Source organism: Nelumbo lutea, chromosome 4, assembly GCF_056320005.1.
Source record: "Nelumbo lutea isolate HS-2025 chromosome 4, American lotus-T2T, whole genome shotgun sequence".
NCBI lineage: Eukaryota > Viridiplantae > Streptophyta > Magnoliopsida > Proteales > Nelumbonaceae > Nelumbo > Nelumbo lutea.
This window is the reverse complement of record NC_142687.1, coordinates 82,773,329-82,797,355: the sequence shown is the minus strand read 5'-3', so window position 1 is coordinate 82,797,355 and position 24,027 is coordinate 82,773,329. Positions and strand designations below refer to the sequence as shown.

Here is a 24,027-nt window from a genome sequence, read left to right as displayed (position 1 = left end):
GATTAAGAACAAATATGAAAATCCTTAAAACTCTTTTTCCATTTCTCTGACATCTCTTTCTTCTTCCAAATTGAGGTGAAATGAGAAGTTCATCACGTCCAGATACAAACACTTTCAAAACGTTCTACCTGTCTGATTTCATTTAACTAGTGAACAAAAATGTGACTACTCATGAACAAAAATGTTTGTTCCTCCTAGTTTTTATCTCGAGAATGAAAAAGGAATGGGTTAGACCATGCAACAGAAACCTTTGCTTATACCTTTCATATAATAAAACCTAAAACATATATATAGGAAAACAAGAAATGCCAAAGCAGAGAAGATAATCACAATTCACGCAGAAAGATGCTTGCATAGAAACAGATAATCCCAATAGTCTCTGGCTCGAATAAGGATATCTATAAAGAATATGATGAATGACAAAGGCCAAAAGAGACCAAGGCTATAACATACCAAAGTTGCAATTCTTGTCTTTCTTGCTTTTGTTCTTTCATTCTTGTACTTGGACATGCAATCAACATTGCAGGCCACTACTGCCCATGTGATAACTTACTGAATCTGCCCTGTAGTGATAAAATATTGCCCCTAATTGACAGCCTGCTAAAGTAATCACCAAATCATTAATTAATTTTACTGGTAGTAATTAAATATTACTGAAACTAATCTCAATATGACACATAATAGAAATTAAGCACCTTAAGAAGAGAAAAGAAAACGATTTACCTCCATAAGGTGAATTCCGTAATCCCCCTTTCACATGCAATGGTGCCAATGATATATGTCTCTATGAAGGAGCTGGACAGTAAAAATATCAGCACCAGGGTATTAAACCAACCAAGATTATATGGTTGAACTCGTTAACATTAATGCATAAAGTAAGTTATTATAATAACAGATGAAAATCAGTAGAAAGAAATAACAATGAGCCAAGATACAACACCCCCCTGATGAAGATCAAGCGCAACCGTAGTGGTTGTCTCATAAAACAATTTAGAGCTTACTGGAACTCCCACTCCAACTTCGAAAAAAAAAAGCACTCTAAAATAAAGTTGTAGGTTCATCTTCTCTTTTTAGCAACAACAGGAGAAATATTGCACAAATCAAGGGACAGAACTAATTCAGATATAAAGAAGTAATCCTTTTCCTGCAGCTGCAGAAATAAGGATATCTCCAGTTTTGTTATATGAGCCAAGGGAAGAAACTATGGAGGAGTTCATCTTATTTCCTGTTGTAAAAAGGATCCATTTAACAGAGTAATGGTTTTGCAATAAGAAGTACAAATTATTTATTTGTTAAAGCTACTTTTCTCATAAAACAAAATCTGTGTAAATGTTTCCCTTTAATGAATAGCAAACCAACTTCTAAATCTTTTAAATGCTAATAGAACATGTAAGATCTGTCAAAGAGGGAAAAGTGACAACATAAAATTTTGTTTGGTTGCACTGGGATAGGTGGAAAATGCATTACTCTTGGGACAATGTTGACCATCCACCACTGCCAGCTTCTCACTCTATAACAACCCTAGCCCATCTCCATTTAAACCATCACCTCCCATCATAGGATAATCAGTTGCATCATGCCCAAACTGACCACAGCAAGGGACTGAGAAACACCTTTGTTTCCGTGAGAAATCAGCCCCATCTCTTGGTCTTCTTTCTTTTAGCTTTCCCAAAGTGCTAAAAGACGCATGAGAATTCCCAGCAGTAAAACTCTGTACGATGCCATCTTAGTCTTCCACCTCTGGTAGAATTAGTGAATCAGATGGACTATCGTAGGCAGTCTCATTTACACTATGTTTTGGCCTAGGAAATTCCTTAATGTGAGACAACACAATGGCAATTTGTTCGGAAGCAGCATGAAAGCGTACATCAGTTTCAATTGATTCTGTAACAAGTGTTGAAACCATGGACTGCAACAAATGAACTCTATCTGCATGTTCCCTTGGAGTAGTCTGGAAAGACTTCATGGAAAATGAGCTGACAACACGCCGGCGGTTAGGTAAGTATGGCTCTGGAATATGAAAGCAGTTATTTGTTGGCAAGACGCGAAGAACATGCCTACAAAGGTTGCCCGAAAACTCGAACTGATTGCAGCTACAACTAATAAGCTCTTCACGTGGAACCCAAATGACTTTGCAACCTCCATCCATCTGGGTGTGGTGTCTCACATGGAAACAACCTTCTTCTGTTTGAAGTGATGCATATTGTGGAGTCAACAAAAGCTCTTCTTGGAGTTTACAGAAGGCATAAGGTGTAAGAACAGTAGCAGCATGTGATTCAATTGGTGATCCAGTTTTGAGACAGACTTTATGGAACTTTTGTTGCATCTTTTGTTTTGCTCCTGCTTGATTTCGATAATCAACAATAGTCGCCACCTACAGAAATGAGTTTGAAACACAATAAGCTTATAAAACCAAAAGATAATCAAAGTAAGAGATAATAAAGGTGTAATACCTGCTCTACAAAATGATCAAGTTGAGATTGTGCACTCAAAAACCGTTGGATAAATGCATTTATTGATTCTGATTGGAATGTATTTGTCATCCCTGTATAGAAGTAACGTCTCAAGAATGGCAATGCCCAAGATGTCCTTAATGCATATAAGCTAGCAATGTGCTTATTTCCATGGAGTCCATATGTATTAACCATCTCCTTCCACCCTACTTCAAAATCTTTCACCATGACCAAATTATACAGCCGATGAAACTCAGCTTTCCAATTATCATACTGTGATCCAAGCAGTACAGAAAACCAATCTGAGAACTTTGCAATAATATGCCATATGCAAAAGGCATGTTTTGAACTTGACATTTCATTAGTAATTGCTTCTTTCAGCCACATGTTTTGGTCAGTCAAGATTGTTTGTGGAGCTTTTCCTTTCACGAAGCCTAGAAACGTCTGTCAAGATGCATAGAAAAGGAAAACACATTAACCAAGAGACAAAACATAGAGATGTAACCCAACAAATTTGGATAAGAATAGGATGGGAGTGACCATCCTCAATGAAAATGACCCTGAAAAATTGCATGATACTTACCAACTCATTGAACCCTACTGTTCTTTGGGTCCACCACCTCTTTAATGGAGCATGGCCCAAAAGCTAAGTAACTAGACACTTTTAACCAGCTGATTCATGAGCTTTTCTCCCCTTGATGTCAATCTTATTTTATCAAGGATCCAAGTCTTAGATCCAAGCAGGAATGATAAGATTACCTGATTTGATCAACTTTTGGGCTATGCTTCCAATGAAGAGGAGTGGTACTTTCATGATCCAGAATGTGATAGGCCCCCAATTAACTTTATGTATGCCAGGAAGGGGAAAGGTCAGCTTTCAGCTAAGGGGGGAAATAATTGAACATGGGGGCAATTATAGCTGGAGGGAATAAGGAGAATCTTGAGGAATTTATGGCTATGTCAATTAGAAATAAGAAGAGTATGGGCATTTATAACTTGGCCAGCTGGGCATTTATTGAGGGAGTCAGTTATGTTGTGAGAAGAGTATAAGAAGGGGCTTTGGGGGATGGGGGAGATGGGCTTTTGTTGAGTGAAGAATACTGTGAGTGATTGGGAGAGCCGGCAGTCTCTCGAAGAACCGACCAATTGCAAATGTTCTTCTTTTCTTCTGAATGAATTCCAGTCTCTTTTGTTGATGTCCAAGTTGTGTGAATTCTGCTGTGAGCCTGAGAACTGTGTGAAGTTCTGGGACATAACAGTGGTATCAGAGCGCGTCTTTCCTCGGCCATGGTGACAACTAAGGAAGTGGCATCGCAAGTGAAGGGTTTCGAAGAACGCTTGACTTCTCTGCATTCTGAAGTGGATGGCTTGCGTGATGAGATAACAACTGGACTTTCGAAGATCACATCCCTCGAAGGAGGCGTTCAAGACTTGGTAAGACGTTTTGATCTGTTGCTTCAGCAACAGACCTTGTCAGCTCCTTTGTCTACAACTGACAATGCTCCTCTTGTATCTGCATCAAGTGTGGCTGACAAAGGGAAGAGTGCAGCTTTCCTGACGTCTCCTTCAATGTCAGTCCCGAAACATACTTCTGATTCACTTCCTCAAAAGTTGGAGTTGTCTATTTTTGATGGGGAAAATCCAAACGGCTGGCTTTTTTGCGTGGAGCGCTATTTTGAGATTAATCGCTTGCTTCCGACGGAACGTCTGCGGGCGGAAGTGGTCTGTTTAGAGGGTGATGCATTGGCGTGGTATTATTGGGAGGATGGTCAGCGACCTTTTCATAGTTGGGCAGAATTCAAGGAACTCCTCCTTGAACGTTTTCGATCAACTCAGGAGGGAAACTTACAAGAGCAACTCTTCTTGTTACATCAGTCTTCTACTGTTAAGGGATATCACCGATTCGAGGTGCTCTCCATTCCCTTACGTTACCTGTCGGAATCAGTCCTTGAAGCAGAATTTGTTAATGGGTTGCACGACCCTTTCCTAAACGGTGACATGAAGCGGGGTGACTGGTATAGAACTAAAGACTTGGTACTTATGGGCTCTGATTGGATTGTCAATGAAATGAAGAAATCTGGTCTTCGAGGTCGTGGTGGAGCTGGTTTTCCATCTGGCCTGAAGTGGTCTTTCATGCCAAAAGTATCAGATGGCCGTCCTTCTTATCTTGTTGTCAATGCTGATGAGAGTGAGCCAGAAACATGTAAGGACAGAGAAATTATGTGCCATGACCCACATAAACTACTAGAGGGTTGCCTGATTGCAGGGGTTGGTATGCAGGCCACTGCTGCTTATATCTACGTAAGGGGAGAGTATGTAAATGAGCGGAAAAACCTTGAGAAGACAAGGAGGGAAGCTTATCAAGCTGGACTTTTGGGAAAAAATGCATGTGGATCTAGATATGATTTTGATGTTCATATCCACTACGGAGCTGATGCTTACATTTGTGGAGAAGAGACTGCATTGTTGGAAAGCCTTGAAGGAAAACAAGGAAAACCAAGGTTGAAGCCTCCTTTTCCAGCTAATGCAGAGCTATATGGATGTCCAACAACTGTTACAAATGTTGAAACTGTGGCTGTTTCCCCCACCATTTTAACGCGTGGTCCTGAATGGTTTACTAGTTTTGGTAGGAAGAACAATTCTGGGATAAAGCTATTCTGTGTCTCAGGCCATGTGAATAAGCCTTGTACAGTTGAAGGGGAGATGAGTATTCCATTGAAGGAGCTGATAAAGAGGCACTGTAGAGGAGTTAGAGGTGGATGGGATAATTTGCTTACAGTGATACCAGGGGGATCTTCTGTTCCACTGATTCCAAAGCACATATGTGATGATGTGTTGATGGATTATGATGCACTCAAGGCTGTCCAAATGGGTTTAGAGACAGCTGCTGTAATTGTGAGGGACAAGTCAACTGATACTGTGGATGCAATTGCTAGGCTCTCTTACTTCTATAAGCATGAAAGTTGTGGGCAGTGCACACCATGCAGGGAGGGGACAGGATGGCTGAGGATGATCATGGAGAGGCTGAAGGTTGGAAACGCGAAGCTGGAGGAAATAGACATGCTTCAAGAGGTGACAAAGTAGACACACCATCTGTGCATTGGGCGATTCTGCTGCTTGGACTGTGCAGGGACATATCAGTGCGCGGTGTGCGTCCATCCACTATGTCTAGAGTTACAGGTTTGGAAGTGCTTATTCATTGGCAGCCTACCTGATTTTGAAGATTCTTGGGAGCCTTTTGACTTGCTTCGAGACCAATTTCCTCATTTTAACCTTGAGGACAAGGTTAGACTTTGGGCGGCGGGTAATGATATGCCCCCAGTTAACATTACGTATGCCAGGAAGGGGAAAGGTCAGCTTTTGGCTAAGGGGGGAAATAATTGAACATGGGGGCAATTATAGCTGGAGGGAATAAGGAGAGTCTTGAGGCATTTATAGCTATGTCAGTTAGGAATAAGAAGAGTATGGGCATTTATAACTTGGCCAGCTGGGCATTTATTGAGGGAGTCAGCTATGCTGTGAGAAGAGTATAAGAAGGGGCTTTGGGGGATGGGGGAGATGGGCTTTTGTTGAGTGAAGAATACTGTGAGTGATTGAGAGAGCCGGCGGTCTCTCGAAGAACCGACCAACTGTTAATGTTCTTCTTTTCTTCTGAATGAATTCCAGTCTCTTTTGTTGATGTCCAAGTTGTGTGAATTCTGCTGTGAGCCTGAGAACTGTGTGTGAAGTTTCTGGGACATAACAGAATGATGACTTGGACAGTAATTATGGGAATAGGATGATGGTGTTATCAGGATCTTCTGTGCCTAAAAGCTTCTTACCTTCAAGGCCCAGGAAAAAGACTGCACATTTTCATCCCGTAGAAGCACACAACCAAAAAACCAGTATACACCATGGTTGTCAATTCCAATCCAAATTCCTAGAAGCATATCATATGCATCCAATCGATGGGTTGTGTCAAAAATGACTGCATCTCCAAATGTCTCATATAAATGAATGGAGGAAGCATCGGACCATGCAATATGCTCCAACCTGTTATGTGCATCTATCTTGAAGTCATATCTGAAGTCAGGATCTTCATCCTTGATTTTCTTGCACATTGCAATAAGGTCAATAGCATCATTATCATGATCCACATTCCTGAATGATTGTAATAGGTTTCTTATGTCTATCTCTGTAAATGGTAAACAACCTAGCTTAACTCCTTTCTCCAGTTCCATCAATCGTAACATTTGTCTCACTGACATGCCAGCCTTTGCAAACATGCAGATACGATTCTTGTCATCTGCAGATATCGTGCAATAGGCAGGAAGGAGATTCACTTCATTTGATTTCAGGAGTTCATGGTTGTGGACATTACTAAAGCCTGTAATACGCCATTCAGGGACATCAAAATCTGCCTTTTTAACAATAGGCATATATGCTTGAGACCCACAACGTGAAGATTTTCGATTCCTTTGCAGTTTTCCATCATCTGTTGGTTTTATCTGTGGATATCCACCTCGATGACAGGTGAAATCCCTTCTTGTAATTCCCCTACCAACTCCATCTTTCCCTCGATACGATGACGTCTGATTGAAAATCCACACTGCTTTGCAAAACTGCAATAAAATTCATAAGCAGCATCTTGAGAAACAAATCTTTGTCCAATAAAAGGAAAAAGATTCACAGAAGTTTGTCGTGATAAAATTGTGTCTTCAGGCATTTCTTCAATTGTGCCTATGTCACCAGGAGACAAATCGGTACCATTTTCTGAAGTTTCTATAACTAGGTTTGTTCCTTCAGACATTATTTTCATAATAAATTGAGGAGACAGCAGATGAAGTACCTGTACAGAATATCAAATTAAAAACAGAGTTTCCATAAGCGATATTTACACAAAATACAAGAAACACAAAAAATGTTCATATACATACATAAAGATTCCTAAGTGATATTAGCATAATAGAGATTGAAGATACTTGTCAACAAGTGGTAAACTCACACTTATTAGAAGTATGCTTTCATCTTTGCCCACATATTTTCTATTTTTTTTCCCTTCTATGTTCTTTTCTTCAATAGAACTTGGAAAATCAAATCCAAAATGGAAATATTGAACTTTTTGTTAAGAATAAAACCCAATCCAAGCTAATACTTAACATCATATACCTATAAATGATGACCAAGCCAGGATAGATCCAAAAGTTCATGGGATTGACAGACAAAAGTATGTTGGGCTGGGATCCAGGGGTAGTCTCTTCATATTATGGGTGTGCATTGTGGAAAGGGATTGAAAAGGTATAACCTGAATTTATCAGAAGTGTAAAATACTGCATTAACGATGGTTATAGGGTTAAATTCTGGAAAGATGTTTGGTGTGAAGAGAGAGAGATTTTCCCTCGGCTGTTTAACATATCACAGGATAGAAATGGGCTAATGGCAGATAATTATCAGATTTTTATTTTTTGTAATAGTAGAGAAGAGTGGCTGCCACTGTTTAGAAGACATCTAAATGATTTGAAGTTGGATAATTGAAACAATGATTGAGCTGTTGCAGAAACTAATCTAAGTGGTGATTTACCTATCACAGGTAGATAGGTGTGGATTACTCTGGATTTGGGAGAAGTTTGGTGTATTTTCAGAAAGGTTTCTTTACAAACATTTTACACTCTCCAATTTAGTTCCCTTCCCAGAATAAAAAATTTGGATCTCAGCTATACCTTCTACGGTGTCTTTTCTTGTGTGGATGGCTAAATAACAGATGCTTGACAACCTTGACTAAGGATAACCTACAAGGGAGGGGAGCGGGGCTGATTGGTGATACATGTATATTGTGTATTGAATGCACAGAAACGGTTAACCATCTATTTCTACATTGTAGAGTATCAGAGAAACATTGGGCGTGGATGAGAAGCATTTTTGGGTGGAAAGATGTGTCCCGGAAACAATGGAAGTTCTTTTTCAATAGCAAGCAGATGCAGGGATTGAGTAAAGGGATATGTTTTGGAAATTAGTTCCTCCTACTGTGTTTTGAATTGTATCACCTCAAAGAAACTCTGGGATTTTTGGACAAAAGAGAGTTGGGGGACATGCTGATAAGTAAACTCAATACAAAGCTGCTTCCATGGGTTGGTATCACAGTCTATTCAGGGGGAAGGCATATGACTCTTATTTTGAAAGAAGAGTTGTTTTTTTTGCAAAAAGAAGGGATGTGATGCTTTTATATCCCCAGTGTACAGTTCCTTGGTGTACATGGAACTCATGCAATTACTTCTTTTTTTTTTTGTTTAACACAAAGTTATACTTAATCCTCTTCTTATTCAAATTCAAAAAAAAAAAAAAGAAAAAAAAAGCTAGACAAGCTTCCATTTGGATACTTGGTAAACCTGGTATTCTTTCCATCTAATCATTGTTAAGGAGGTCACAGTCATGTTATAATTAGATAGGTAGAATATAACATGCAATTCAAATTTGGGAATACTAAAGAAGATATTCAATGCACACCAGTTAGTAGAAACAGAGCATCATTGGCAATCATCAAACTGCCATTAACTGTGCTGATCCATAAGAGTTCCGAGGCCATGCATGGCTGTAGACCTACACAAGTGGTTTACCAATCAGAAATCACATTTCTATCTTATATACAAAATAGCACATGAAAAGATGCTTGATTATGTTACCACTACCAAGAGGCTACCACTTTTTCTCTACACAAGATTAGCAAATGTAATGGTAAGCAATTTTTTTTTGAAGAATCAGAATAAATTTTCATTGAAAGAAAAAAGATTCATACAACCCGGGGGGTGTTAAGATAACACCTAGCCGCAACCTTACACAAATACAGATTACACTACAATAGTTAAATCAAGAGATAGAGAACTGGTCAGGATTACAAGTCTGTAACTCAAGAAAATTCCAAAAATTCCCCCCCAACTCTGCTCTGCTAGTCTGAAGAAAATCTGGATGCACCAGAATCCAATTGGACACCAAGTCCACAACCATGGCTAATAGTCTTCCAATGTTCTTCTGTTTGCTCTCAAATAATCTTCTATTTCTCTCATTCCATAAAATCCAGTATACTGCAAAAGGGATGCAGCTCCACATGATCTTTGCTTTCTTGCTCCCATTAAGTCTTGGCGAAGAGGAGAATAACTCTGCTGTAGTCAAAGGCTGAAATAAGTTCATTCCAAATAGAAAGGAGAAAAAACTCCTTTCTATTTCTCTCTTTCCATACAACCTACCACTGGAAAGAGAAAGATAAAAATGAAAAAACAAGCATCATGGAGAAGCTCACCATCTAGCGAGGGCAGTTTTCACTCCAATAAATATATGCAATTTAACCCTAGTAATGACATTTATCTTACTATGACTATTTAAACTGACTATGCCTAGAACAATGAACCAATAAATTGGTAAAAATGTTCATAGAAGAAATCTTCCACAGGAAAGCTGGAGTAAATTGCAAAATTCCTTGTCTTTTTCTTCTTTCCTTCTTTTTATTTTCTCACTTGTTTTCTTGCATCTATATTTTTTGCCTCTCCCTATAAGCTTATCACTTAGCAGTTACCTAACGTTCTAACTAATGCCTTGCTGTCCATAAACAAAGAAAACAAATACCACCAAGGGCAGACAATACAATAAATTCCAGTTCAGTGTAGCCCAACCTCCATTTGGTTTAGATTAGTTACATCAATAGAATATAATCCATCATGCTATTCATGAGAGAGACGACAATTGCTCTTATGTAAAATCAAGAATTAAATATTCATGCATAAAAAAGTTTAAAATAAAGCAAAAATAAGAAGGATTTTGAAAAGATGAGAAGAACTAAAACAAATGCTCTTCCATCTCCCAGGAACCCTCCCCCCTCCCCAAAGACCTATCCTTATAACTGATGTGGAGGCAAAACTAAATCTTGATGAAAGCTCTTTGGCAAACCCCAGGAAAGCTGGAGTTGGTAAGACTGTAAGTCATTCTTACCCAAGATAGCTCAATTTGGGCCTCCTTTGTCTGTATAAAAGGCTGATTCAACTAAACATGAGGTCCTAGCCTTAGAGGTACCTGCATTGACAAAATTGAGGAGGACTCAGCAAACACAATTGACTGGTCCAGAGGGATCTCTAGGTGTCTGTCAACTGGCACTTTATTTTAAAAGGATTGGTAGGTGTCCTAGGCTTAGAGGTACCTGCATTGACAAAAGATGGAGGTTTCCCTCTCTAATCATTAAGAGGGACTCAGAAAACACAATTAACTGGTTCAGAGGAATTGGTTGGTGTCTCTTAACTGGCACATTATTTTAATGAGATTAATGAGAACTTTATTTCCATTTTTGTCTAAATTAGATGGAACATAGGAGAAATGAACTCAATTGCTGATGGCCTTTTGTCTAAATTAGATGGAACATAGGAGAAATGAACTCAATTGCTGATGGCCTTTTGTCTAAATTAGATGGAACATAGGAGAAATGAACTCAATTGCTGATGGCCTTGTTGAAGGGGAGTTGTTTTTTATTTTTTATTTTTATTTTTATTTTTATTTATTTTTTGCAGCAACAGTTCTAAGCCTTCTTGAATTTTTGTTGGCTATAGAACGGAAGCTCTTTTAGAATCTAAATATATATTACCATAAGATGATATTACAAAACAGCAATCTCATCCTTCTTGAATTTGAATAATGTGTGGACAATCTGAGGAAGATTCACATCATCTATTAATTTCATGTAGGGTTGCTATTCAGACATTGGAGTTTTGTACTTTTATTTGGACATGTGTCTTAGGGCTTGTTAGAATGCTCGAGTCAAGGGTATTTTGGTCATTCTGGATTATCTGCTTGAGAGTGAAAGGTCTATTGTATCTGAGTTTAAGTTATGTGTCCCATCTTCTATGAGGGACAAAATGGTCTTTCCTGTAACTCTATGTTTTTTGAATAAATACAAGTGGGTCAGCTAGGGGAGAAAGATTTTGACTCTCTTCTAGTCTGGCCGAACCTTTCTTTCTTCTTCTTCTTCTTCTTCTTCTTCTTCTTCTTCTTCTTCTTTCTCTTTTCTTTCTTCTTCTCTACTTCAACCTAGAATCTGGTAGAGTTTACTAACACGGTATCAGAGCTGTAAGGTCGTATCCTCATTTCTTTCTTGCTGCTGTTCTCCTTCTGGGTTCGCCGCCAACTTTCACAGTCATCTTCTTCCTTTTTCGACTGACCTGAGTGGAGGTTCGATAAGGGGCTGAAAAGGAGCTGTCGTTTTGTGGGCCTGGAGGTGAGGATGCCTCCTGTCGTTGCTGTGGTGGTCGTTGGAGTGGTATACTAAACCCTCTATTCAGTATCGAAGAGGGCTGAATGTGGACAGGTATGAACACTACTGTTGTTTGTCCAAGGGACTGTGAATGTTTCTTTTTTTTTTTTGTTTCAAAAGTTGGTTGTGGTGGTGGTGCTCAGTGTGACTGATATGCATCTCAGTCGTGTTCCTCTGCATTTCCCTTCGTATGTATGTTGAAAGAAGAGTTGTCGACTGCTGAAGTTCACAACAGCAGTAGATTGGTGGTGGTTGTGTCGTGGTGATATCTATGTTTCAAAAATATTTAAAAGTGATCTCCTATACCTTGTGTGTAATCAGTTCTGCAGTGTGCAGCCCAAGTGTTTGATGTGAGGACTGAGTGATTTCAGTCTTAGTGTGTTGATGGTGAATGGTTCTGCAGTGTGCAGCCCAGGTGTTTGATGTGAAGACTGAGTGATTTCAGTCTTAGTGTGTTGATGGTGAATGGTTTGCAGTGTGCAGCCCAGGTGTTTGATGTGAAGACTGAGTGATTTCAGCCTTAGTGTGTGATGTGTAATGTGTATTTAAAGAAGCTGGAATTGGTGGTGTTATAAGTGAGATAAGTCTTGTGAAAGAGTGGGAGGTTGTGTTGTATATTTGAAGGTAAAATAATTAAGATGGCTTCAATTGAAAATGGGAATGATAACAAAACAGGTGTAATGCTTTCTCCAGACTATCTAAGTGTTCAAATGACATCCATCAAGTTGAATGGTGAGAATTATGTACCATGGGCAAAATCTGTGGAGGTGTTCTTGAAGGCCAAGAGAAAGGTAAAACATGTAAGAGAGGAGAAGCCTCCCTCTGATTCCCCTGGGATCAGTGACTGGGAACAAGTAGATGCACAGATAATGACATGGCTCTGGAACAGCATGGAACCAAAGATTAGTGTGAACTTCATGTTCCTAGATACAGCTAGGGAAATCTGGGATCATGCTAAGAAGTTGTACTCTGGACAAGACAATACAACTAGGGTGTATCAGTTGTACCAAGAGTATTTCAATTTGAAGCAAGGGAGTCAAAGCTTAGAAGAGTACTATGCAAGTTTGAGGAACATTCGTAATGAGCTTAATGTGTATCATCCTCTAACATCAGATGTTCAGATCCAACAACAGCAACGTGAGCAGCTTGATGTGACAAGGTTTCTTGTGGGGTTGAAGGCTGAGTATGAGCCAGTCAGAGCACAAATATTGGGAGGATCTGCTCTTCCCTCACTTGAAGAAGTTTTCGCTCGTCTTAAGGTTTGGTAGTGACTAAAGGGGGTGGTCGTGGAAATAGAAGTGGTGGTGTCAGGAGTGGACTCCCAAGCAACCGTGGTGGTCACATGTTTAGCAGGGCTAGTGGTCGGACTGGAGGTCGAGACTCAGGGGGAGGTCGGGGAAGAGGAAGGAGTTATACTCAGAGAAAGTGTACACATTGTAGTTTAGAGGGGCACACAGTTAATTTCTGCTATGATTTGCGTGGTACACCCAACACTTGGGCTAACCATGCTAGGACTAAGGGTAGTGACACAATTACTGAAAGTCAGCAAATTGACCCAATCCCCTCCACATCTACTTGTGCTTCTGAGAAGGAAATGGTGAGTGTACCACATGCAGTATATGAGCAGTTCATTCAAACATCTCAGCAGAACACCGCTACACTTGCCCATTCAGGTATGGCTTGCTTAGCTTCCAAAGACTCACACTGGATCATTGACTCCGGGGCCTCGGACCATATGTCTGGGACTCATGATGTATTTTCTTCCCTTTCCCACTCCTCCACACCTCAAACAGTTACACTTGCTAATGGTTCTACATCTCCTATCTGTGGTGTTGGTGATGTTAATCACCCCTCATTGCCTTTATCATCTGTTTTATATGTTCCTAAGTTTCCTTTTAACCTTATGTCTGTCAGTAGATTAACCAAGTCTCTTAATTGTTCTGTAACCTTCTACCCTTCTTCTTGTGTGTTTCAGGATCTCAAGACGGGGAGGAAGATTGGTGGAGGGCATGAAGCAGGTGGATTATATTACCTTGATGGTGGTGGTCCTCCAGTAGCTTTTCAGTCATCTCTTACTCCTTTTCAGTGGCACTGCAGACTTGGTCATCCTTCTCTCAAGGCCTTGAAGTTACTGGTTCCTTCCTTGAGTCATCTTTCATCATTAGATTGTGAGTCATGTCAATTGGGTAAACATCATAGAGTCTCATTTAGTCCAAGAGTTGATAGTCGTGTCTCAAGTCCTTTCTCTTTAGTTCATTCCGATGTATGGGGTCCAATTAAAGTGGTGTCATACAATGGGTATAAGTATTTTGTAATCTTTGTTGATGACTTTTCAAGGATGACATGGATTTATCTTATGAAAGATCGTAGTGAGTTGTTCCCTATTTTTCAAAAATTTTATGCTGAAATACGCACTCAATTTGGTGTTCATATTAAAATCCTTCGCTCCGATAATGCCAAAGAATACAACTCCTCACCATTTCAGCAATACCTAGAACATCATGGGATCATTCATCAAACTTCTTGTGCCTACACCCCACAACAGAACGGTGTAGCTGAACGAAAAAATCGACATCTTCTTCAAACTGCTCGATCCTTGATGATTAATATGAATGTCCCAAAACATTTTTGGAGTGATGCTGTTCTTACATCCTGTTTTCTTATCAATCGGATGCCCATGTCAATCCTTGGAAGTCAATCCCCTTTCTCCGTGTTGTTTCCCACTTTATCTCCATTTCCTCTTACCCCAAGAATCTTTGGCTGTGTTTGTTTTGTTCAACACTTGGGGCCTGGGTTAGACAAGCTAGATGCTCGAGCTACTAAGTGTATCTTTCTTGGCTACTCAAGGACTCAGAAAGGGTATAAGTGTTATAACCCAAAATTCCATAAATCGTTTGTGTGCTCTGATGTCACCTTCTTTGAGTCAGTTCCGTTCTTCTCAGATGCTGGGGTCTCTTCCTCTCCCTCTGTGGTTCCCCTTCCTATACCTGTTGTGGGACATCCTTCCAGTGGCTCCTGTTTCTACTGCAGATGCACATCCTATGCCTGTTACTACTGGGAAGCCGCCGATCACTCAAGTGTATACCCGCAGAAGTGCATCGGGCCCTCCTCCACTTCAGCCCCTGTTGACAGATCCTGCTACTGCTCCTCCTTCAGATCCTGATCTTCCTATTGCTCTGCGAAAAGGTAAACGTACTTGTACTTCTCACCCCATTTCACACTATGTTTCTACTGCTCACCTTTCTGCTTCTCATTGCAAATTTATATCATTACTCTCATCTGTTCCCATTCCCAAGACTGTCCAGGAAGCTCTTGCCTCTCCAGGGTGGCGGCAAGCCATGGAAGAAGAACTCTCTGCTCTACAACATAATCACACATGGGAACTCACCGCTCTTCCTTCCGATAAGCACACAGTTGGATGTAAATGGGTCTACACAGTGAAGTATCTTCCTGATGGCAGTATGGAGCGATTGAAAGCGAGGTTGGTGGCCAAGGGTTATTCTCAGATGTATGGTGTGGACTATATGGAGACATTTTCTCCTGTGGCTAAGATTGGTTCAGTTCGGGTGTTGATTTCATTAGCTGCTATGTATGATTGGCCTCTTGTACAACTTGACATCAAAAATGCCTTCCTGCATGGTGATCTAGTTGAGGAGGTGTATATGGAGCAACCACCAGGGTTTGTTGCTCAGGGGGAGTCTGGCAAAGTGTGTAGGCTCAAAAAGGCAATTTATGGACTGAAACAATCTCCACGTGCTTGGTTTGGCAGGTTCAGTGAAGTGATGAAAGCCTTTGGGATGAAACAATGTCAGGTTGATCATTCTGTGTTCAGCTATAACTCAAAGGATGGGAAAATCTTGCTAGTCGTGTACGTGGATGATATTGTCATAACTGGGAGTGATAGCAATGGAATCAACAGGTTGAAGAAATTCTTACAGGATCACTTCAATACGAAAGATCTGGGGAAGCTGAAATATTTCCTGGGAATAGAGGTTGCGAAGTCAAAACATGGGATCAACCTATGTCAGAGAAAATATGTTCTTGATCTACTTGAAGAAACAGGGTTGTTAGGTGCTAAACCAGCAGAAACTCCTATGGAACTCAATGCTAAGCTGAGTGTTGATGCAGGTGAAGAGTTTGATGATCCTGGAAGATACAGAAGGTTGGTGGGCAAATTGAACTACCTGACCATTACCCGACCAGATATATCATTTGCTGTGAGTGTGGTGAGCCAGTTTATGCAACATCCTCAGGTTCCTCACTGGGAAGCTGTTCTGAGAATTGTTAGGTACCTAAAAGGTGCTCCAGGTCGTGGTTTGTTATACCAAAGTGGAGGAACTCTTGAGATAGTAGGGTACACAGATGCTGACTGGGCTGGTTCTATATCAGACAGGAGATCAACTACAGGGTATTGTACCTTCCTTGGTGGCAATCTTGTAATTTGGAAGAGCAAGAAACAAACAGTGGTGGCAAGAAGTAGTGCAGAAGCAGAGTACAGGGCTATGGCCCATACCACATGTGAGTTAGTATGGCTAAAGAACTTGCTTCAAGAGATGGGATTCTCAATTGACAAACCCATGAAATTATACTGTGATAACCAAGCTGCTGTTCACATCTCTTCCAATCCCGTCTTTCATGAGAGAACTAAGCATATCGAGGTTGATTGTCACTTTGTAAGAGAGAAAGTAATAAGTGGGGTGATAACCACATCTCATGTGAGCTCAGGAAATCAGTGGGCAGATCTCCTCACAAAGGGATTGTCTCGGGGAAGAATAGATTACATTTGTAACAAGCTGGGACTATATGATATATACTCTCCAGCTTGAGGGGGAGTGTTAGAATGCTCGAGTCAAGGGTATTTTGGTCATTCTGGATTATCTGCTTGAGAGTGAAAGGTCTATTGTATCTGAGTTTAAGTTATGTGTCCCATCTTCTATGAGGGACAAAATGGTCTTTCCTGTAACTCTATGTTTTTTGAATAAATACAAGTGGGTCAGCTAGGGGAGAAAGATTTTGACTCTCTTCTAGTCTGGCCGAACCTTTCTTTCTTCTTCTTCTTCTTCTTCTTCTTCTTCTTCTTCTTTCTCTTTTCTTTCTTCTTCTCTACTTCAACCTAGAATCTGGTAGAGTTTACTAACAGGGCTAAACCTAGGTTTGGTTGTTCCAAAAAGATGGGGATCGTGTTGAACCTAGTTGTGTTGAATTCTGCTGCGGATTGGTTATCACGCCAAACCTTTGGCCTGCAAAACAAAACAAAAAAAAAGGGATCCGAGACACTGGCCCATGGGAGCAAGGTGCAACCTTGAAGTTGCTTAATCCAAATTGGGCTTCAAGATGGAGGCAGTTAGCACTTCCTTAAGGCAACACATTTCTTGTGTGTAGAAAATAAGTTAAACGGCTTTTTATAACACATTCATCCTTTAAAGTTCTCTTGTGCAATTAATTCTAACATGACCATTGCAAGAGAACAGTTTGGTTGACTGAGTCAAGCCCCTCCAGATTGAGACAAATTGTTGGGACCCAAACACTCCCTCTAAACCCAACTATAGGTGTGGAGCAGGCCACCATTGAGCAGCATTTCACTAGAAGATAGAGAGGCTAGCGTGACACGCGGCAGAGCCTCCCAGAGTTAGTTACACTGCTACCAGAAGATATTCTCTTCATGATTGCATACATGTAGGCCAGCTATATAAGGCCTTGATCATGTAATAAGTGTCGTGAATGAATGTCCCTTTCATCTCTCTCTCTCTGTGTCATCTTCTTCCTACCTTTTCCCCTTTCCCTCCCATCTTCAGTTTCAGAAGGTTAAGCCACCCTTGAAGGGGCTTTCGAGGTGAGCGACAACTCATCAAATTGGTATCAGAGCTAGGCTATCCAAATCCCAGGCTTCACGATGCCACAAACACGTTCCACTACCGTGGATGAAAGGGTCGACCAGCTTGAGGTTGGGTTTCACCAGGTGTTGAACGAACTCAAGGAACTCAAAGTGGTCGTCTCTAGCTTCGTCTCTTAGCAACAGTCCGGCAAGACCAGTCACCTAGCAGGAGTGGAAGCCTCTGCTTCCAGTAGCCAGAGAATGAGCGATTACCGCACCGGAAAAGTCACTAAGATCAACTTTCCCAACTATTCCGGTGGAGATCCCATTCCTTGGATCTTTTGAGAAAAAAGATATTTCGAATACCACGAAACTCCCACACACCAGCGTGTCTCCATCGCCTCCATTCATCTAGAAGGAGACGCGATTCTATGGCTCCAGTGGTATCACCGGAATCATCCCCAGGTAACTTGGGCAGAGTTCACCGAAGCTTTGTGCATCCGCTTTGGGCCAACGGCGTTTGTGGACTACGACGAGCTGATCACCCGGTTGAAGCAGACTGGAACGCTAGCAGAGTACCAACTCGAGTTCGAGCGGATGACGACCAGGGTACACGGCTGGCCAGAGAAAGCCTTAGTAGGATATTTTGTAGGAGGTCTCAGAGAGGATATCCGCCTGGAGGTGAGGGCTCTCCGTCCGGTGACTGTCATGGCTGCAGAGGGATTGGCTCGCCTACAAGAAGAAAGAATCGACAACCTTCGTAGAGCCAGCAAACCGACCTACCTGAATTTGAGGACTCCACGGGTTGATCAGTAGCCCATGAAATCGGCTAGTGATCATCAAAAGCCCATATTGCCCCAACCCGCTATGCCTTTCAAACGTCTCTCATAGGCTGAGATGCAAGCCCAATGTGAGAAAGGCCTTTGTTATAACTGTGATGATAAGTTTGGACTGGGCCATAAATGCTGAGTCTAGCGGGTGTTTCTCCTACAGACAGAGGAAGAGCCGGAAGAGACAGACCTAGAGCACTTAACTGACTGTGAACTGATTCCAGACGGGCCAGAACCTGACGGGGCCAAGATCTCCTTACACGCCCTCATGGGCCTCAACTCTTTTCAGTCCATGCATGTAGAAGGAAGATTGATGGGCTGGACCGTGATGATTTTGATTGACAGTAGCTCTACCCTGAATTTCATCACTTGCCATTTGGCTAAGCAGCTAGGTATGACCATACAACCCACTCCTCTCTTTTCAATCCATGTGGCTAATGGGAGTCAGATGTCGTGTAATGGTGTATGTAAGAAGGAGAAAATCCTCATACAGGGCCATAATTTTGTGGTGGATCTCCACCCATTGGATTTCTCGGGGGCTGATATTATTTTGGGGGTTCATTGGTTGCGTGGCCTGGGCCTTGCTCTATGTGATTAGGCCAAAATGTCAATGGATTTTCACCAGGATGGCCAGTCTTGTCATTTACAAGGGGTGCGGCCCCCTGGTCCACAAAGTGACACTTTAGCCTCCATGATACGGGCCTCCAAGGATGCTGGCCAACCCATATTTATGCACTTAGGCGTTCAGTCCACAGTCCCAATTCTGGACAACTAGGGTTGTGTTCACCCCACAGAAGCACAACACAGGGCCCTACGGTCGATAGTCGATCAGTTTGGCGATGTATCCGAGGAGCCGAACCAATTACCTCCACTTCGGGCTCATAATCATCAGATAACTCTCTTACCCGGTTCTAACTCGGCCAATGTGAGGCCATATAGATACCCTTACTTTCAGAAGCTGGAAATTGAGAAGGCAGTGAGAGAATTAATGGAAAAATGGCATATATTGACCAACACCAGCCCTTTTTCATCTCCTATACTCTTTGTAAAGAAGAAGGACGGTAGTTGGCGCTTTTGCATAGATTACCGGGCCTTAAATCAGATTACTCTGAAGGACAAGTTTCCTATACCCCTCATTGACGAACTACTGGATGAGTTAGGGGAGGCACGAGTGTTCTCCAAATTAGACCTGTGGTCCGGGTATCATCAGATTCGAGTCCACCAGGCTGAGATCCACAAGACGGCCTTTAGGACCCACGATGGCCATTATGAGTTCTTGGTTATGCCTTTTGGACTCACAAACGCCCCCTCCACCTTTTAGGCCCTTATGAATGACATCTTCAGGCCATTTCTAAGGCGATTTATTCTCGTGTTTTTCTATGATATTCTGGTGTACGGAAGGGACTGGGACACACATATGGAACATCTGAAACTCACCCTCACAACTCTAAAGGGGCACTAGTTACATGCCAAAATCACAAAGTGTTCCTTTGGACAAGGACAAATTCAGTACTTAGGCCATGTGGTTGTAGCAGGTCGGGTCATGGTAGACCCAGAAAAGGTAAACACCATTCAGAAGTGGCTCAAGCCCACTACTGTAAAGGCTCTGTGGGGCTTTCTTGGGCTTACCGGATATTATAGGCGCTTCATTAAGGGGTATGGGCTTATGGCTGCCCCTCTAACGCGTCTATTAAAGAAGGATTCCTTCAGTTGGACTGATAAAGCCCAACAGGCTTTTGAAGACTTGAAGACAACAGTTTCCAGCCCTCCAGTCCTCACTCTTCCAGACTTCTCTCAGCCTTTTGAAATAGAATGTGATGCGTCAGGTGTAGGAGTAGGGGTCGTCTTGATGTAGAAAGGGCAGTCCATTGCTTATTTTAGCAAGGCTCTCTCAGCAGCTCACCAAAGTCAGACCACTTATGTCAAAGAAATGATGGTTGTGGTAATGGTAGTGCAAAAGTGGCGTGCATACCTATTGGGACGTCAATTTGTTATTAGGACAGACCAACGAAGTTTGAAGTACATAGCAGAGCAAAGGGTGCACACCTCGGAGCAACAAAAATGGCTTAGTAAACTGATGGCCTTCTACAATATGTCTCCGAATGACAAACCTGCCAACAACAGAAATACTCATCACAGCCTCCTGTTGGCCTTCTACAACCTCTCAAGATTCCAGATCAAGTGTGGGAAGACCTTTCCGTGGATTTCATCATGGGTCTTCCTCGTTCTGCAGGAAAGGAGGTTATCATGGTAGTGGTTGACCATCTCACCAAGTACAACCATTTCTCTGCATTACCTCACCCTTACAACGCAGCAATGGTGGTTGACATCTTCATCTAGGACATTACCAAGCTGCATGGAACCCCGAGATCCATTGCCTCAGATCGGGACCCTGCTTTCCTGAATTCATTCTATAAGGAATATTTTCAGTTGCAAGGAACCCAACTACACCCCTCCACGAGTTATCACCCGGTTGAAGCCTACCTTAGATATTTCATAGGGGAAAACCCCCGACAATGGGATCACTGGCTTCCATGGGCAGAATAATGGTACAATTCGACTTATCAGTCGACTGCTGGAATGACACCCTTCAAGGCTCTTTATGGCAGAGAACCTCCTCCCATATTACCTTATGAATATGGGCCATCCAAGGTGGCAGAAATAGAGACCCGTCTACTTGTGAGAGACAAGATTCTTAGATTGCTTAAGTCCAACTCGACAAAAGCCCAATAGCAAATGAAGGCCCGCTATGACACTCACCACCGCCCGTTAGAATTTCAGGTGGGTGACTTCGTTTACCTTAAGCTCCAACCTTACTGCCAGATCTCAGTGGTAAGATGGGCTTGGCACAATCTAGCACCTAGGTATTATGGGCCTTATAAGGTTTTGGAGAGAGTGGGCCTTGTTGCTTATCGGTTCGACCTCCTTGCAACCTCAAAGCTTCATCTAGTGTTTCACATCTCACTTCTTAAGAAGGCGGTGGGAAATCATACACCTGTCTCACCCAACTTACCCCAATTCACTGAAGAAGGGGACATTGACACGGAGCCTATCAGAATTGTGGATTTCCATTGGGTTTGACGAGGTGGTTAGGTTGTGCTAGAAGCCAAGGTATAATGGGTTGGGCTTCCTCCAGATTATGCCACTTGGGAACCTTATCTTAGGCTGAATGAGAGGTTTCCAAACCTAGACCTTGAGGGCAAGGTCAATGCTAAGGGGGGAGGAATTGTTGGGACCCAAACATTCCCTCCGAACCCAACTATAGGTGTGGAGCAGGCCACCACCGAGCAGCATTTCACTAGAAGACAGAGAGGCTAGCGTGACACGCAACAGAGCCTCCCAGAGTTAGTTATACTGCCACCAGAAGATATTCTCTTCATGATTGCATACATGTAGGCCAGCTATATAAGGCCCTGATCATGTAAAAAGTGGCGTGAATGAATATCCCTTTCATCTCTCTCTCTGTGTCATCTTCTTCCTACCTTTTCCCCTTTCCCTCCCCATCTTCTGTTTCAGGAGGTTAAGCCACCCTTGAAGGGGCTTCCGAGGTGAGCGGTAACTCATCACAAGTGTCCCACTGATCAAGGATCTTATCACTTGATCATCAAGTCTACGCTAGGCCAAATGGCCTACCATTGACCCAATAAAAGCTGGAAATGGATCTAGTGAGTGTTCCAACAATGGTCTCTCCATGCAAAAAATAATTAAATAAATAAAAGAACCAAATAGACAAATAAATTTTCTTTTATATAATAATAATAACATGTTTGTATGTGAGGGTGTAGCATAGAGATGACCTATCTTCCACCAGCATGTGGTTTATCACATGGCCACTGGATTTTCCAACATGTCGAGGATCAGAAAATGAGGGCCTATGGCCACTCTTCCAACAGATCATAGGTTCCTAGTTGGAGCAATCTAAAAGATTTTGATGTCATTTTAGGAGCTTGTTAAAGGGGGAATAGTTTTAGTAGATAAAAGCATATATCGTTTTGATGAAATTATATTCCCTCGAAGCAAATTGTTGCTTTCTACAAAAGATTTTGTGAAGTAGACGACCCTTGCAGTATTATTGTATAATACTCAGTTAGGTATAAGACGACCAAAATACTTGTAAATTCCACTTTGAGTTAGTCCCAACTGAAAACAGTAAAACATACACAAAAATTACCTGTATGTAATTGAACCATATGTATACACACACACACACCTGCCCAGTGTTTCTCTATCATCTACACAATTAATTCAATCGTGTAAACAGGTGCAACATATAACTGTATCAACAAATTTATATGTGGGGGAATTTTTTTTATCAGAAAGATGCTCTGTAACATGTAATTAGCTTACTTGAGAGCATATTTGCGACGAAGCGAATATCAATCAGAAGGAAACTCACTTGAGAGCTGATTTCCTTTCCTGTTTGCATTTCCGATATCCAAATCAGTTGAAGTCCTATCATCTCCCAATATTTCATATGGATCTCTCTGACGAGCAAGCCGAGACGAGCTTCCCATCTTCATAGAATGAAATTTTAAAGGCGATCCAAGCTCTATTCAATCATATGTCAAAATTCCGACGTTCCAGCAGATTAAACAGAGTAAAACTTAAAGTCTAATCCCAACCAATAACGAAATCTGCACCAATGAGCATAAAAGTCCATAATTATGAAGGTAACAATCTGAACTCCATTGAAATTGATGAAAGAACGTCAAAGAAACATGAAGATCAAAATAAAACAATTTCTGCATACCAATTCGGGCAACACAGCAACTGCTATGAGATTCCAGGAGCCGAAAGCCCTAATTACCAATAACGAACAGAAAATTAAAGATGAAAAGAAAAAGAAAAAAAAAAACAAACAAACAAATGAGCAAATAACAAACAGGCGGGGAGAATCGGGAGGGAGGAGTAAAGCGCATCTACGGAGAACGATAACCATTTATAAGGAGGGTGAGCTATCGTGCTCCATATGGATACACGGTATTATTCGAGAGCATATTTGAGTATTAGGCTCCGTTTGGGAAGAGGGCAAATGCAAGCTTGCAAAGGGTAAATGCAAATAATCATGGTTGAGGTAAATGCAAAAGTTAGGCCGGTTTTATGGTCATTTGCACTCATGGTTGTTTGGTTGGAAGAAGGCAATATGAGAATGCATATTTGCTAGTGGGAGTTTTTTACATTGCAAATTCAGAGAATGGGTCCTGCCACCATGCCATGGCTTTTTTTTAACCATTGAAGTCCCAACATATGTATATTTAGATTCCCATAAACGAATCTTCTTAACTAGGATATGTGGTCAACCGTTTAAACTAGACTTCACCATATTTTTTGGTTTTCCAATTTAAGATGTGTTTGGAAGCGTGGGCGTTTTTTGGGACCAATTTTCAAAAAAAAAAAAATGCCCATGCTTGTTAGACCTATTTTTCACAAAAAAATGTATGGATTTTGTTTGGGAGTGTAGAGCAACACTGCTGTTTGATAAGGTAATTTTCATCACCATTTTTCATGTATGTGCACACATTACTCCATAAGATGATGCGCGCTAATATCATAACAAATTATATAACGATGCTTATCAAATGGTCTAGATTAATTGGATGATTGTTTTATATTATCTGGCCTAAAATTTAAAATAAATCTAATGGTTGAAAATGTTGTTGG

At 41.4% G+C, this 24,027-nt stretch overlaps 2 pseudogenes across 1 annotated transcript; one reads left to right on the top strand and one right to left on the bottom strand.

The window, feature by feature from the left end:
- Positions 1-1,194: 1,194 nt before the first annotated feature.
- On the bottom strand, positions 1,195-22,852 carry LOC148861369 (protein FAR1-RELATED SEQUENCE 11-like; annotated as a pseudogene). The gene is made up of 5 exons (XR_016094907.1): positions 22,714-22,852; positions 8,937-9,029; positions 6,275-7,281; positions 2,454-2,897; positions 1,195-2,374 (listed from the first exon to the last, which is right to left on the bottom strand). The product of XR_016094907.1 is annotated as a protein FAR1-RELATED SEQUENCE 11-like (transcript).
- On the top strand, positions 3,741-5,625 carry LOC148861370 (NADH dehydrogenase [ubiquinone] flavoprotein 1, mitochondrial pseudogene; annotated as a pseudogene).
- Positions 22,853-24,027: the final 1,175 nt, after the last annotated feature.